The 14,529-nt window shown below is 48.6% G+C and overlaps 1 protein-coding gene across 7 annotated transcripts in view; it reads right to left on the bottom strand.

Moving 5' to 3' along the window:
• The window catches only part of FBXW4 (F-box and WD repeat domain containing 4), a 142,695-nt gene extending 132,182 nt beyond the window's left edge, over nt 1-10,513 (bottom strand). For 4 of the 7 annotated variants that reach the window (XM_081546837.1, XM_081546846.1, XM_081546827.1 and 1 more), the window contains exons 1-2: nt 9,185-10,513; nt 8,081-8,157 (exon numbers count right to left, since the gene is read on the bottom strand). The gene's annotated coding sequence lies outside the window, so the exon portion shown is untranslated. The remainder of the gene's footprint in view (nt 1-8,080; nt 8,158-9,184) is intronic. The other 3 variants (XM_081546855.1, XM_081546888.1, XM_081546866.1) reach the window with 2 other exon arrangements.
• Between the last annotated feature and the right edge of the window lie 4,016 nt (nt 10,514-14,529).

Here is a 14,529-nt window from a genome sequence, read left to right as displayed (position 1 = left end):
TTCTGCTTTTCTTCAAGAAGCTGGTAATAGATGAGATTGTCACCAGTTCTTTCTAACTACTATCCGGGAGTCAAGGAGCCGAAAATCAATAAAAATGCCAGCTCGAGAATCTAGAATCCTAAATGAGGCTCCTTCTCGGCTTTATCCCCCATCAGTGTTTCTGTGCCTTGAGCGCACAGAGTGGCCTTTCCAGTAAGAAAATCTGAGTCTGGTTCCTCCATCTCAATTCCTCTTTGGCCCCAGGGCAATACCCACAATGCAATAGCTACAGTATTAACATCTATGAGTGCAGTGACCAAATAATTTGTTTTCCAAAGTACTAATTCTTGTCCCAACATAGATGAACCTTGAAAACATTATGCTAAGTAAAAGAAGTCTGACACAAAAGGCCACATATTGCATGAGTCCAAATACATGAAATGTCAAGAATAGGTAAGCCTAGGAACAGAGAGTAAGTTAGCAGTTTCCAGGGCTTGGGAGGAGGAAGCGAATGAACAGCTGATGGGTACGAGATTTCTTCTTAGAATGATGAAAATGCTCTGGAATTAGATAGTAGTAATAATTGCACAACTTTGTCAATATACTAAAAACCATGGAATTAGTGGTTATAATTGCACAACTTTGTCAATAATACAAAAAAAACCCCACTGAATTGTATGCTTTAACGGGATAGATTTTGTGGTATGTGAATTATATCTCAACTAAAGAGAAAAGATGGGGGAAGGGAAGAGAAATTATATCTCCACCTAAAAAAGAAAGTTTGTCATCCAAACCACTGTCAAGACCTTGTGAGGTATTAATAACTACTCTAGGATATATTGCATAAGACAGGATATATTGTCAGTCCATCTAGAGATAATCAACCTGATCCCTGGGTGCCACTTGCCTTTAAGTCTTCCCCAAGAGATTTAAGAGTGGGCTAGAGTCTACCCAGACCAGGATTCTCTGGCCACCATGCACCCACAGACCATGTGAACTGGTGTTTTCATTCTCAGCTTTTGCTCCTAAATTCCCCAGCCCATCTGATATTCTGTTTCTTCTTGAATGTCCCTCCTCATTCGTAACAAGCTTTAAAGGTTTTCTCTACTGTGATATCTCAGCCAAGATTTATCCTCTCATCCATTCATTCATCAGACAGTTAGATGGGACCTCCTGTGTCAGGCAGTCAGTAAAGTGGCCCAGGAACAGAGATGAAAAATTCATGTTTCCCTGCTTCCAAGAGTTCACGTTCTAGTGAAAAGGTTGACATTAAAGTGACAGGAAGTAGAACCACTTATGAGATAGAAGAATGTATTAGGTACAAGGAGGCCCAAAGAAGGGGAAGGTTAGCTCTTCCTGAAGCGGGGGGTGTCTAGATGCCCACCACCCGACTCCCCAGAGGCACTGGGGCTGGGCCTGCCTATGGCACCCCGCACGAGGAAAGCGGCTTTTTCTGCCTTAGGTCTCCTTCCCACATCCCCCCTCCCCTTGGTTCCTGACCCAGGGTGGGCCTTGGCCCCCAGCAGCACACTGGGTCACTATCATTCACAGCTCTGGAGCCTCTTTCCTGGGCTTGACCCAAACTCCAACTCAGACTCCCATTCTTGGGATGCCATCTGGATCTTTCCTTCCTAAGTGAATTGTGTTCTTGCCCACTTTTCTGCCCACTCACAAAGGCTTATAAGGTTAAGCCTCTTGACCAAGGTCACACAGCTGCTTAATAACAAAAGCCAGGCTAGAACCCAGGTTGAGTCCTCAAAGTGAAGTCCTTCTGAGCTTCCAACGAGGGGTTTTATTTTCCTAACAAATTGCCTGTAACCAGGAGAGGGAAACCCCAGTCAATCCTAAGTCAGTTTTTTGTTGTGTTTTTCTATGTTTTTGCTTTAGCTTTCAACCTAGGCCAATCCAGGGGTGTCAGGGTGGTCCTCAGTAAGTGATTAGCAAACCCCCCACCAGGGTGCATGTCAAGGTCTCAGCACAAACGTCAAGCTGGAACTTCTGATCACTCACAGCCTGCATGTGTAACCCTAGTCCCCGTGCCATACGGCTCAGAACCCACAAGCCAATGGTGCGTCTAACTAGGCAGAAGGAGCAATGGGATTTGTTCCCACCTAACACGGAAGAAAGGTTCACACTCGGAGGAGTTGGAGGCAGAAAACCTGGGAAGTTAAGCACTTAGGTTTTAAAGCTAAACAAGTCTGGGCTTAAAGTGAAGGAAGGCTTTCCTTCCTTTTCTGAACCTCAGTTTCTCCAGTTGGAGGACGGAGGCAACTTATTTAGGGAATAAAATCGCAGAGTAGTGTCGTGAGGATGAAATGAGGTGAGGCATGCATGCGTGCTCAGTCACTATGTCATGTCTGACTCTGTGACCCTATGGGCTGTAGCACACCAGGCTCCTCTATCCATGGAGTTTTACAGGCAAGAGGACTGGAGTGGGTTGCCATTTCCTACTCCAGGGGATGTTCCTGACCCAGGGATCGAACCTGTGTCTCCTGCGTCTCCTCCATTGCAGGTGGATTCTTTACCGCTGAGCCATCAGGGAAGCCCTGAGGTGAGGTGTGTAAAGGGTTTATTTAAACAGCCCCTGGTAGATAGTAAGCACTTAATAAATGGTAGTTATCGTTACTATTTTCTTTTCTAAAATTACTTCTAAATCTTCAGAGTTCAAAACTCGAGATTGTTGGTCAAGTCTCTTCATGTTTGTAGACCTATTATTTAACCCATAACGGCAAGGTCAAACACTAAGGCACCCAGGTTGGACTTCATTCATGTATTTACCAAAACTTAAGAAGCTCTGACTATATTCCAAGACTACTTAAGGAATTATAGTTATCAATATGGGGAAGGAAATGGCAACCCACTCCAGTGTTCTTGCCTAGAGAATCCTGTGGGCAGAGGAGCCTGGTGGGCTGCTGTCCATAGAGTCGGACACGACTGAAGCGACTTAGCATGTGTGCATGCGTTGGAGAAGGCAATGGCAACCCACTCCAGTATTCTCGCCTGGAGAATCCCAGGGACAGGGGAGCCTGGTGGGCTGCCGTCTATGGGGTCTCACAGAGTCGGACACGACTGAAGCGACTTAGCAGCAGCAGCAGTTATCAATAAGTAGTTATAGCTCAGTGTTATCAACAGAATAATGTGTGAGTCCACAAAGGATTGCCTAGGAGATACTACAGGGAGGAGGCAATTTCAGGCTTTGAAGGGCACATAGCAGTTCATTTAGGTAGAGAAAATAGCATGCGAGAAGACAAATGCATGGAAAAACATGGAGTACTTGGGAAATGGTCAAAAAATACGTATCACTAGACTCTCCCACAAAAGTGGAAAGAGAGAAGTTTGGAAAGTTGTAGTCAGACTTAAATTTTATTCTGCAGGCAAGTGGAAACAGGAGATTTTTGAGCATGCAGGTGACTTGAGACAATTTTTGGCTTTGTTTAGAAATTTCTGTTTTGGCTGCCTTGTAGTAGGAAGATTGCAGAATGAGAGGACAGGGTAGAGGGTCCTGGCCTGCTGCTGCTCTGGCTTTCAAGAAAAGGAGGAGTGGGTTTCCTCCCCACTCTTTGCTTATGCTTTTGGTTCACCCAAATATCCCACAGGTTCTGACGGACTTTCAAAGACTTCAGAATTTTATCATTAACAAAATAGGGTTGAGGTGAATGCCTCGCAAAGTTCTTATCGTCAGTAGTCTTCAAAACTGGTATTGATCTTAGAATCAAGACTCCTGAGTTTTACCTTAGACTCCTGGTTAATCAGCTGTATGACCTTGGGTAAGGAAGACTCAATTCTTTAGTGTCTCTTGCCTTCAACCTTCAGTTCTTCCACCCCAGAAATTCCCTAGCACCGTGTTGGAACCTGTCTTAGGTCACTTTTTCCATTACATTCTGCTCTGCGTTGTTAGTCATTGGTGTGCTTTGCAGATTGGAAAGACTAGAGTCAACAGATCTGGCTTCAAATCCTGGGTCAGCCACTGGCCAGCTGTGTGGCTTTGGGACATTATTTAACCTTGCTCAACTCTAATTTCCTTCTCTGTAAATTTGGAATATTGATACCCAACACACTGAGTCATTAGAAGGTCAAGAGAAAGAATAATTGAAATAAGTATGTAAACACAGTGCCTGAAACATTAAGCACTCACTAAAGAATATTTATGTGAACATACTACACACATCCACACCCACAAGTGTACTGTGGTCTTAAACATTATGAATATGTTATCTTAAAACATTTATGAATATGGGCTCAGTAACAATACAGATATTATATTTATGCCTTGATTTTCTTATCTTTAAAAGGTAATGAAGCTATCTTGATTCATCTGCACTAAACAGTTGGAATAAAATTGAAAAACACACCCATTTGTAATTGCCTGTTTGATATTTGACTATTGTTTGTATGTATAGTTTCTCCTATCAGACCATGAACTCCTCAGGAACAGGAACAAAATCATTGCTTTCCCTGTGGATGAGCAGTGGAGTGGAGCCCAGGACTTGGTCCCAGGGAGTGGAAATAATCCTTTCCAAGCCCCACATTCCACTTGAAGCCAGTCCCCAGGTTGGAAGATGCCCTCCGGCCCAGTCCACCACCCACTCTCAGCTGCCTCCTTTGCTGACCACACAGGCTCAAACACGGGCATCACAAAAGTTGACTTCAAGTTTGTCCTTGAACACAGTATCTTAGCCCAAGCCCCAGTCACTAATGACAGCCAGAAGCCAGACCTTCAGATCCCCAGATGTTGGGGAAACAAGCAGGGATCAGCAGGACCTCTCTAACCTCAGGGCAGAACCAGTCCTTGGTGTCGACCCTAGAGGACAGTCATCTTAGAAGTCTGAGTTAGGGAGGTGAATGGCAAGCCCACAGCCTCTGACCAAGCTTCTGGCCTTCAGCACAGCAAAATGACTCCTGCTCAGAGCCCAAAGCTACCTGCCACTTGGCAGTACCCGACAACAGCCCAGTCTCCAGAACCCTGCCCAACCACCTTATCTTTACCTATTTCCCAGGCCGGATGGACTTCTAGGCCCCTCTGAAACAAAACATCCTGCCGGGTTGGGATTCACTGTCAGCCTTCAGAGCCACAACAGGGAAGTCTGGTAGCTTAGCCGAGAGCCTTGCCTTTGCAAGGGACTTGGTGGCAGTCACTGGATGGCCCGGAGCTGCTCTGGAGGTGGGAGAAAAGACCTCCTGTTGGCTCCCAGAACATGCCAAATCCCTGGCTCTCTGAGGTGCCTTCTAACCTACATATGAAGCCTTAGAGACAGGCACAGAGGTGGGTGAGCTTGTGATGATCCACTCAGCCCACTGAGGGCTTCTTCCTCAGGACTCTGGGCTTCCAGACAGAGCGGGGGAGGAACCCTCCTAACAACAAGAATAGCCACTTATTGAATGTCTCCTCTGGGCCCAGCACTGCTCCAAGTACCTTATCTGTGTAACCTTTTTGGCCCTCCACCTGTAAGTAGGCACTGTTATGAATCCTGTCTTACAAATGAGGAGACTGACCCCAGAGCAGTGAAGTCACTTTCACAAGGTCACCAGGATGCAAACTGGAGATATGACCTCTCGTTGCATTTGCACTATCATACACAGTGGCTTCAGGGGGAAGAAAGAGTTTATTTTGAAATTCACTAGGGTTCTTGAGATCTAACAAGAGATTTTAAGACTTCAGAGCCTGGTGTGGAAGAAGGCACTTAAGCACCTCAGAGTCCAAAAGTCCCGGGCAGATCCTAGGTTAACCACTAACTAGCTCTTTCACTTGGGGCCAATTGCTTAATTCCTCTTAGCCTTGGTTTCCCTAATGGTAAAATGGCAATGGTCATACTGATCTTACAGGGTTATCGTGAGGTTGAGAAGTAACACCTGCAGCACTCTGGCACCTGATGGGTGCTCAGTAAATGGTAACTGTGGTTATTACTCCTCCCTCCCCTCCCTTGGGTTTGCTGGCAAGCCCGCCACTGACCGGCCCAGCGGCCCCCTAGAGTAAGTGGAAGCAGCTGGGAGGGGGGTGGGGAGGTGGGGAGGGGAGGGGGCCGCTTGAGGAACTGCAGGCCAGCCCTGAGGGCCTCACAGGGGATATTGGCCCTGGCCACAGGTGCACCAATTACTCTCCCCTGAAAAGCCTGGGGGTGCACTTCCCCCTCGTTTTCCCACTCGGCTCTGCTGACCTCTGGTTCTGCAGCCGGTGGTGGCAGCTCCCCGGCACCAGTCCACTGGCTGGCCGTTCGTCTTCAGGTTTCACGGCCTCCCTGAGGCTCCCCGTGCTTTGCAAGTTTTCCCTCCCTTTCCCGGCCACTTCCCGGTTAGCCTGGGAGCCTCTCTGTGGCAGCTCGGGTTTCATTCCTGGGAGCTTTGTTCCAAATGGAAGTTTCTGGTTGGGATAATCCCTGGGTGTGAGTGGTCAGTGCAGGAAGAGACAGGAGCCTCTCTGAGAGGCTGTGGGAACAGGCCCGCTTGTCCAGGTGCTCTGAGGAGGGAGCAGGGCTGAGGGGGTGGCCTGAGCCCACCCAGCCCTTTCTCTCTGGAGGGTCCTTGCCACCATCTTCCCCTGAAGGCCACAGAGGACCCTGCTGGGCTCAGGGCCCCCGTTTCCCTCACCACCTGCCCCAGTGGGGATGTCAGGCATGGAGGGGGAACTTGAGGGGGTCCCAGCCCCTGAACTGACCAAAGCAGATATTGTTTACACCCATTTTATGAATATGCCTCTATACAGGTTTTCCTCAGGAAATAAGGTTCTGCCACTAAAGAATTTTTGAAAACAAATATACAAGCAATAAATGCTGGAGAGGGTGTGGAGAAAAGGGAACCCTCTTACACTGTTGGTGGGAATGCAAACTAGTACAGCCACTATGGAGAACAGTGTGGAGATTCCTCAAAAAACTGGGAATAGAACTGCCATATGACCCAGCAATCCCACTGCTGGGCATACACACTGAGGAAACCAGAATTGAAAGAGACGCGTGTACCCCAATGTTCATCGCAGCACTGTTTACAATAGCCAGGACATGGAAGCAACCTAGATGTCCATCAGCAGACAAATGGATAAGGAAGCTGTGGTACACATACACAATGGAATATTACTCAGCCATTAAAAAGAATACATTTGAATCAGTTCTATTGAGATGGATGAAACTGGAGCCCATTATACAGAGTGAAGTAAGCCAGAAAGAAAAACACCAATACAGTATACTAATGCATATATATGGAATTTGAAAGATGGTAATGATAACCCTATATGCGAGACAGAATAAGAGACACAGATGCATAGAACAGTCTTATGGACTCTGAGGGAGAAGGTGAGGGTGGGACGTTCTGGGAGAATAGCATTGAAACATGTATATTATCATATGTGAAACAGAACACCATTCCAGGTTCAATGCATGAGACAAATGCTCAGGACTGGGGCAATGGGATGACCCAGAGGGATGGGATGGGGAGGGAGGTGGGAGGGGGGTTCAGGATGGGGAACACATGTAAACCCATGGCTGATTCATGTCAATGTATGGCAAAAACCACTACAATATTGTAAAGTATTTAGCCCCCAACTAAAATAAATAAATTTATTAAAAAAAAAAAAGAATTTTTGAAAACAAATAATCTAGGTCAAATCTTTACCTTCTAGATGAAGAAATTAAGGTTCAGGAAAGAGGAGTTTCCCTGAGGATCCCACAGACACTCATTCTCAGCTCCCATCTTCTCTGTGGGCCTTTTACGACTCAGTTAGTGGAGCACCTGGTGCTGACCCACTGCAGCCCATGCCCCGCGATATGGCAACCCCAGGTTTACTTGTCTGTGAACCCCAACACCCAGCAGCTGCCTGAGTTGGGCGGGGGGGCATGCCTTGTCCTTCTCTGAGCTCCAGCAACTCAACAGTCGGTCTGCACGGGACAGAGTTGGGGCTGAGAGGAGTCAAGCTGAGCTCCATCAGAATCTCAAGCCAGCATGGCCTCAACCCCGAACCATCAGCCCTCCTCCCTGAACCCCTTTCCTCGCCCAACCCCTGCTGTTCTCTATCTCAGCCTTTCCCACATCTCACTGGGGCTTACTGTCCAACGGCAGCTGTCGGCTCTGGAAGGGAAACTTCGGGAGTCAGGGGTCCACCTCACTTACTCACCGGTGCCTCCCAATCTTGCTTTAACATCTGGCACAGAGGAAGTGCCCAGTGGACTGGCCCTGTATCCATGTGAGGCCCTGGGGAGGAGAAGAGGCCGGAGCCAAGATAAGGAGCCCTGATTGTTGGCACTCTGCATTTTCCACGCGCTTCTACCTAACTCCAGACAACTCAGACTTGACTCTCTCTCCAGCTTGCTGGTTTGGGAGAGGGAGGCCAGGTCTGTCAGAGAAGCAGGGCAGGAAGGACATCCCACCTTGCAGGACACCAGCGTCTCTGCTCCCTCACTGCTCCCGGTCTCCTGGCCCGGGCTTTTGCCTGGTGCACCTGCTGCAGTGAGTGGAAGGGAGAGCGAAGCCAGGTATACGTGCTTGAAGGCCTCGCCCTTCATCTCACCCAGCTTCTTGGCTACCTCAGGCCCTTGTAGGTTCTGCCTCCTCCCCCCAGCTCCTCAGGGTGCTGCTTAGATGACATCGTGGTGCATATCTGGGCTCCTAGAACCTTAGCCCAATGGGCCCTCCCCCTCCCCCAGAGCCCGTCCCCACAGCAGCCACCATGTATCAGGACACTCTTCAGGACCCCTTACACACTCCAAGTGACAACTCTAGAGGGTGGAGCCTGTTTCCCATTTTGCAAGTGGGGAAACTAAGGCCTAAAGAGGTTCATACAGTCAGGGAGCAGCAAGGCCAGGATTTAACTTATCTCCATCTGACTCCAAAACCACAGCTGATTTCTGGCTGGTCCCAGGGCCATTTCTCCAAATTCCTTCTCCGACTGCTGAGGCTTGTGGGGTGGGGCTGCAGGTGCCTTATTAGTGTTAGTGGTCAGTGCAAACTCCAGGGGTGTTGCAGGGAGTAAGAGAAGGCTCCCTTCCCTTTCTCTCTGTTTGCTTTTGATGAAATCACCCCCACCCGAAGGCCTGCTTCCTGGGCAGGCTCCTGGAAAGGGCCTGCCACCACACCGGACCCTCCCCACCCTCACACACCTGTGCACACTCCCATCTTACCAGGCTCCCGAGGGACAATAATAACCATTCCAGACACTGCCTACTTAGGCCCTGACCCTCCTCACTCAGCACAAACCTTTAGCCTTTTGGTCATGGCTCACCTTGTCTCCAGCTTTTATCCAGAGCTCCAGCTACCAGTCATGCCTGGCTCAGGAGTGCCCCTAGAAGTTACTCCCTCTTAGGAAACCCCTCTTCTACTCTGCCCAGGACCCTTCACCCCACCAGGGAGGACTGAGCCTGGATTAATGGAAGTGACTGGAACTTGAGCCCAAGCAGAGAAGTCTGCCCCAACTCTCGGAAGCCTAAGACCCAGCATCCTACTGACCCGGCTCTCCTATCGGAACTTCGATCAGGCAGATCCTACATGGTGTATTACCCACAGTGAATGTTTTATGAGCTTGCTCTTCATTACTGAAGGCTGCAGGAGAGAGGCAGAAGAGGGGAATGATACAAAAAAAACAGGGAGCAGCTGGGCAGGGAGATAAGGTGGGAGGGGATTAAATGGCCCAGTGCAGGTTGTGATGGGATGGGGATTTCTCTGTGAAGAAGGATTTAGCGAGAGTTGGTCATGTTCATGTCTGTCCAACTGAAATGATTAAATGTCAGTGGCTGGAGACAGGGAAGAGTCCAAGAAGGTAGACGTTTTGAGCCTGGCTGTTTGGGAGCTGTGTGCCTGCGGGCAGACAGAGGGGCAGCTGGAATTCGGTGTTGGCCCTGGCTACTCCTGCCCTTGAAAGTCACTGGCTGGTTCTCCAGGCGGTTGGCTTGGGTCTCAGGGCCCAGTGCCCCAGCTCCTCGAGGGCTCACCATTCCACCGCTCCCAGGCTCCAGGCCCAGGTGCTTTCTGGTCCTCTGGGCTCAAGGTAGGAGGAGCCTCAAACAGAGCTGAGTTCTGTGCAGGCTTCTTCTTGCTCCCTCAAAGTAGTATCCAGGCCGACCTCTTATTTGAGCAGCTTCAATCAGGCCCAAGCTAGAGCCCATCTGGTTCTTCATGATGGGGAACCTGGCCTTAATCCCCAAGTGCCAAAGCTTGGGACCTCACATGGCATAGGATCATGCCCTGACTCTCCTCCCCCTACGTCCTCCCCCGAGCATACATAAGGGAGGGAAAAGGAACGCAGATCCAAAAATCCAACCCGTGACCCCAACTTGCTTCACTAACATCTGTCATCTGCATTGTTTCCTCTAGCATCTGCCAACCAGGAGAAAGGGGGCATGCATGAGGGTTAGCTCTAGGGCCTGCCCAGATGGACAGTTAGTTCTTGAGGGTCAGCAAGAGATCCAGATGGGGAAGGAGGGCCACCAAAGGGACCCTATCGGCACAATCTCCCACAGTAACATGTGACTTGGGGATCCTTCGGAGTTCTTGCCAGATCCCCATCTGTCTTGCTACCACTTACTCCTCCTCTCTCCTCTGCTCTCTCTGGCTCTTAATTCCCCTTCACTCTCTCCTTTTAAATCCTCTGGTTGCTATGGAAACCCAGCAGCAGGGAAGGAAGCAGAATCTGGGGAGGTTCTGAGACATCCATTCCAACAGGCCTCCTTAGATACCCGTTTGTCAGGTTCTGGAGAACTCATTTCAGCTTGAGAAAATGGGAGTGAGCTTGTACTAGAAGCCTTGGACCCTCTTTAGGAAGACTATGATGTGCAGATGGGCTTAGAGGGTCACCCATTCCAGGACCATCCTCAAGTCTCCCTGACCATCAGGCATTTCCTAAATCCTGACCCAAGTCCCGGATGCAGAGAACCCCCAACCCACCTTCTCCATTCAACAACCTCCACATCTACTCTCACTTTATTAGTTGATTGCCTCAACCAATGTTAACTGAACACCTACAATATGCCAGGCACTGTTCTAGGCAGTAGATATTCATCATGAGCTGAGTCAAAGTCCCTGGTTTCTTGGGAGGAATAGGCTGACCAAAAGTGAGTAAATAAATAAAACACAAGATAATGTCAGATAGTAACAAGTGTAATAAAGAAGAGAAAGCAGAGAAGGACAGCAGAGACCTATATAATGAGCAGTAAACCCTCCAGAAACCTAGAAGAAAAGTATTCCAAGCAGAGAGAACAACAGTCTAAGGCTCTGAGGCAGATGGGAGCCTGGCTTGTTTGAGAAGCTAGGAGGAGGTTTGACCAGGATGCAGTGGGTGAGAGGGAGAGAGGTTAAGTCATTCGGCTAGATATACAGACTGGGGCCAGAGTGTGGAGACCACGAAGGCCGTGGAAAGGAGTCTGAATTCAATTCTTGATATGGAAGAAGTAACGTGATCAGATTTGTGTTTTGGAAATTCTGGTTACTGAGTACAGAGAAGATTGTAAGGGGAGATGAGAGGAACCAGGGAGAGCAGTTAGGAGTCTGTTGCCATAAGCCAGACAAGAGCTGATGATGACTTAGAGCAGGGAGGTGGCAGTGGATAAGCAGAAGAGTAGATGGGCTAGATCTAAGATGTGTTTTGGAGGTAATGGCAGTGGGATGAGAGGCAGTGGGAGGCCCAAAGAAGAGTCAAGGAGACCCCCCAGGTGAAACCAACACCCTCTTGGTGGTTGGCCACTTTCTCTTGGCCCTGTGACTGGTCGGGGATGGGAGAGAAGGGAGAGAGTGGATGACAACAAAACTCTATCCAAACCCCACTTAAAGCTTTGGGCTCAGAAACCGTTGTGCTTTTCCTATATCATCAGGACACACACTCTTTTGGTTGTGTGTTCTCATGGGCCACAATATTTGCTGATTCTCCCCTTCACACTGACCTCTAAATGTTTGGAGGATACCACAGCTCATACTTGGCTTTCTCCTCTTTTCTAGCTATGCTCACTCCCTGGGAAATCCATTCCATCCCCTGGCTTCAAAAATTGTGTGTTGAATACTCCCAACTTTATATCTTCACATGAGACCTCTCCCTTGAATTCCAGATTCACACACAACTGCCTACTCAACACCTCCACTTGAATATTTATCTAGTCAGCTCAGACTTAACATATCCAAAACTAAACTCCTCCTCTTCTCTCAAAATCATCCCCTTCTAGAATCTCCTCCATCTCAATAAAGGGTCTCTCCATCCTTTCACTCACTCAGGTTAGAAACTTTGGAAACCTCTAGACTCCTCTTTTTCTCTCACAGACCACATCCATTAGCACTTCTCTACTTGCAAAAAAAAAAGTCCCAAATTCCACCCTCTTCTCAACACCTCCAATCCCCTATCATCCCTCACCAAGATTACTGCAAAAACTTCGTAACTAATATCCATTACCCCCCCACCATCTATACTCAACACAGCAGCCAAAGTAATCTTGTTACTAATAAAACTTAATTCAGATCATGTCTCTTATTTACAAAGCAGAAACAAAGACACAGATGGTGAGAACAAGAATATGGATACCAAGGGAGAAGGGGGTGGGGATGGGATGAACTGGGAGCTTGGGGTCAATATACATGCACTACTAATACTATGCATAAAATAGATAACTAATGAGAACCTATTGTGTAAGCACAGGGAACTCTACTCAATGCTCTGTGGTCACTTAAATGGGAAGGAAGTACAAAAAAGAGGGTATATATGTATACACATAGGGGCTTCCCTGGTAGCTCAGATGGTAAATATTCTGCCTGCAATGCAGAGGACCCAGGTTCAATCCCTGGGTTGGGAAGATATCCTGGAGAAGGAAATGGCTACCCACCCAGTATTCTTGCCTGGAGAATTTCATAGACAGAGGAGCCTGGTGGGCTATAGCCTATGGAGGTAGCAAAGAGTCGGACAAGACTGACCAACTAACACACACATAGCTGATTCCCTTTGCTGTACAGGAGAAACTAATACAACATGGTAAAGCAACTATACCCGAATAAAAAATGTTCTTAAAAATTCAGATCATGTCATTCTAGTGCTCAAAACCCCACCAGTGGTTTGCTGTCTCATGCGGGCTAAAGATTAAAGTCTTTTCAAGGGCCCTACATGACCTGCCTTTACCACCACCTCTTCTATGTCTCACTGCAGCTTCTGTCATCCTCCTGCCCCACTACACTCACACTACACACAACGTACCTGTATCCTGCCTTCACTCTGCTCCAGCCACACTGGCCTCCCTCCTCTCCCCCTAATGCTCTAAGCTTGTACTTGCTGGTCCCTCTACCTGGATGGCTCCGCCCCCAGATAGGTGCAGGTCTTAGTGCCATCAGGTGTCTGCCTAAGCACTAGGTTTTGAGTGAGGTCTTCTCTGACCACCCTACTTAATATGCCATGACCCTGCCCCACCTTCCACACGCAATCCCTCTGTTTTTCTCCATAGTGATTGTCAGGGTCTGATAAACTATATACTGTTTGTTCTCACACCACCCTCCACCCTCCTACTAGACTATGAGCTCCACAATAACAGAGGTTTGTCTCTTATTTCCAGCTTTGTCCCTTCTACCTAGAACAGAGCCTGGCACGTAATAGGCACTCAATGAATAGTGACTGGAATAAATGAATTAGAGAAAGACCCGTAGTCCTCAAGAGGCAGCCTGGGTCTGGGAATTAAAACCTGACTTTTTCGTACTAGTTTTCACGCTGGCTTTGTGACTTCTGGGCCTCAGGTTGTCTATCTGTAGAAGGTGGAGAACTCCTGGGGTCCTTTGCTGCAGCAGCTTTCTAGAAGGATGCTTGGCCATAGCCTCACTTGTGGCCATTCAGCTGAGGGTAGCAGGTGGGCATGGACAGGACCTGGTGGACTGAGAGGAGAGGTCTCTCATGTATCCTTTCTAGTCAAGGCTTGGGTGGAGTCACCACTGGCTTTGAAATGAAAGGCAAAGTTCTAGCTTGGACTGGGCTAGGCTCTGGAAGCCCCAGGTAGGAAGGAATGGGTAAAGAGGTCCAGCCCTGTCTGCTGAGTGGGGACAAGCAGAGGCCTGGCCACTAGGCCTGGGCTCCTCCTCATGGAAAGCTGTCCATGCAAGGGCCTCATGGGGATCACTGCTGTAAGAAGAGGAGGAAAGGAGACATGGGAAATCAGGGTGAGGTGAAAGCTGGAAAGAAGGAAGAACCTGAGGGGATCACCCAGACCCATGCATAGATCCTCAGCGAATTCTGGTGGCAGGCCTCCACGCACGCCTCAGCCAGGCCTTAGGGCTCTCACAGCCAGCACCCACTCCAAGACAGAGCGGCAGGCCTTTTGGCTGCGGAAAAGCCCAGTCCTCCTCCCTTTTCTGGGCCTTGCAACAGCTCCCTGCTTGTTTTCCCCGAAATAAATGGGCTGAGCATATTGGGCCGGCAATAACCCCTTGAAATCAGTTGTTATCACAGTTAACAACCAGTTTGGCTTCAGTTCAGGCTGTTAACTATCAAACCACTAAGTGCCGGTAATGATTGATTCTTGGCCAGTTGCAGCTTGAGTGGGCTGTAAAACCCTATTAGTGAGGGTTCTGTGGCGGCAGCAATGCAAAGATAAACAAGGTGATGGGTACTCTGGC

This window comes from Giraffa tippelskirchi, chromosome 2, assembly GCF_054371585.1.
Source record: "Giraffa tippelskirchi isolate mGirTip1 chromosome 2, T2T-mGirTip1v1.2.pri, whole genome shotgun sequence".
NCBI classification, from domain to species: Eukaryota; Metazoa; Chordata; class Mammalia; order Artiodactyla; family Giraffidae; genus Giraffa; species Giraffa tippelskirchi.
This window is presented reverse-complemented; position numbering and strand designations above follow the sequence as displayed.